The sequence below is a fragment of the Myotis brandtii genome, unplaced genomic scaffold (genome assembly GCF_000412655.1).
Source record: "Myotis brandtii unplaced genomic scaffold, ASM41265v1 scaffold624, whole genome shotgun sequence".
NCBI classification, from domain to species: Eukaryota; Metazoa; Chordata; class Mammalia; order Chiroptera; family Vespertilionidae; genus Myotis; species Myotis brandtii.
This window is the reverse complement of record NW_005370385.1, coordinates 800,467-802,992: the sequence shown is the minus strand read 5'-3', so window position 1 is coordinate 802,992 and position 2,526 is coordinate 800,467. Positions and strand designations below refer to the sequence as shown.

The window sequence follows — 2,526 nt, the reverse complement described above, 5'->3', positions numbered from 1 at the left end:
ATACAAAACACAACCTCTTCCCCACATCATTACTAGATCTGGTAAAACTCTTGTCTGGTTTGTGTATCCTTCTACCAGGCTGAGTCGGCAGAGGCTATTGTACAGGAGGCCCGATGCCTTTTGGCTGCTGTACAACCCTCTGCATTGTATTTCTTTGTTTTCTTTTTTTTAAAATATATTTTATTGATTTTTTTACAGAGAGGAAGGAGAGGGATAGAGAGTTAGAAACATCGATGAGAGAGAAACATCGATCAGCTGCCTCCTGCACGCCCCCCACTGGGGATGTGCCCGCAACCAAGGTACATGCCCTTGACCGGAATCGAACCCGGGACCCTTGAGTCCGCAGGCCAACACTCTATCCACTGAGCCAAACCGGTTCTGGCTGCATTGTATTTCTTAAAAAATTTAACATATCCAAAGCAGGCATTAAAAAGAAAAACCCCAAATGCTCAGGTTTCAATGAGCTCAGATTTCCTGTAAGGTAGAAGTAATGCACTGTCCATTTACATGCCTATATTTCTGACCCAAGCTAAGGGGCTGGGGAAAAACTTGAAACAGTCCCAAGTAAATTTGGGAAGCCAGAGCAATGATGAAAACGAAGATTTCTCAGAAATAATTTTAAGTGGGGATAATCCTACCTGGATAGTGCTTTTATGTGGGTTTCTCAGGATGAGTCCCAACCGCACAAAGCACCTTCCAAAACTGGGGTACCCAGTGTCACAAGTATGGCAGTAGGTCCAATCGGCTGGATATGTAGCCCATGTAAATAATAGTGAAAGCAAAGGTCCAGACACAGAGACTTGGCCTTGTGTCCCACAGCTGGAAGAATAAGTAGTTGACCTTTAAGTAGTTTTCCGCTTCTTGGCAGATGGCCGTTCAAATACATCTCGTACCCCAGCTGCCTTTTGTTTAAAGAACTTTGTGTTCTGGGCACACTCTTGGCCCCATGCTGAATCAAAGGAGGTGGTGTCCTGGTCCACAAGGTGGGTATATTTGGTACGACCAGAGCGCCCAAAATTCTTGACCTGCATGACTTTGGGAAGAATTGTTTTGTTGAAATGATCCTCCAGGGTAGGTGCACTGAAATCTCTCTTGTATACTTCTTCATCCTCATCCATGAAGAAGGCACCCCGGTGATAATACTTCTGTAAGAACTTGTATTTGCCCTTAACAGCTTTGTTGGTAATAACTTTGCCATTTGCACGAAGCTCAGCTCGCCTCTCTTCCTCAGTCAGGTTTCGCATGCGTTCAATTTCTGCTTTCTCCTTCTCAAGCACTTCTCGATCTTCTCTGTCCCTCTTGATTCTCTTTAGTTCCCGAACTTTCCATGCCTCATATTCCTCCTCATCATTTTCATCGTCAGTATTCAGTGCATCCAGTGCAGCCAGGGATCGCTTGTTTTCCTCCAGCTCTTTCTTGGTCTCCTCTTCTACAATCTTGAGTGTATACTTGCGCCTCTCCACAGCCATGCGTTTAGCCTCCTGCTCCAGCTCCTTCTGTTTCAATGCTTCAGCCTCACGTTCTTTAACTGTTACTCGGTCCTTCTTTCGAATGAAGACTGGCTTAAGGCGAGGCTCCATCTCCTCTTCACTGTCTGTGTACTCTTCATACTCAGACTCTGATTCCGACTCCTCCCCAGAACGTCCCTCATCTTCCACTTCCATGACTTCCATCTCTTCATTTTTTCTCTCCTGTGCTCGTTGACGCATCATGCCACGGCGCCGCTCTATTTCCTCATCATCAATTTCTTCCTCCTCTTCCTCACTGCTATCTTCTCGCTCCATGCGCCAAGCATCTCCTTCTACTTCTGAGTCACTTTTCCTACCACTTCAGGTTCCACTATTTTCCGATGTCGAGCCAATCTCTCTTCTACATCTTCACTAATACGGTTCTGCAAACTCCGTAGTCGGGGGTCGCTAGATGAATCCTCCTCCTGTTCCTCAGGCTCTGCTTCTTGTTCTTTGGCTTTCTTAATGAACTGAAATTCTTCATCCTCCTCATCTGAGGACTCCATAGGGGCATAGTCTGGCCTCTTTCCCGACACATAACATTTCACCTTCACTTTCTCCATCGAAATCTCACCTTTCTCATTGCGGACCGGGACAGCCCCAGCCGTGGACTGAATGGGCGGCTGTTTCATGAGTGCGCTGGGGACCGACATGTTCATGGCAGCGGCAGGACTCCGGGCACTTCCCTGATTCCAAGTAGTAAACAGCTATCAACGGTAGAGCATGAGACTCTTAATCTCAGGGTCATGGGTTCGTGCCCCACGTTGGGTGCCAATTGTTGGGGTCCAACCCCAGCAGGTCCAGGGGTTCCCAAAGGTGTGGACGGATCCAGCGAAGAAGGAATGACACGGAGACAGTGTTCAGTTGATCAGCAGTCTAGCCAGGTTCTAGCCAGGATCTCCAGCCAGGTTCTGTGTTTATTTTTGCTGCTACATCTGTATTTATACCAGTTGATCTTAATCCTATCCATTCTTTCCCAAAGGTTGGGGCATTTGTTATCTCCATTCCAGGGAGTAAA

The 2,526-nt window shown here is 46.9% G+C and overlaps 1 pseudogene; it reads right to left on the bottom strand.

The window, feature by feature from the left end:
- Positions 1 to 606: 606 nt before the first annotated feature.
- On the bottom strand, positions 607 to 2,312 carry LOC102248196 (annotated as a pseudogene).
- Positions 2,313 to 2,526: the final 214 nt, after the last annotated feature.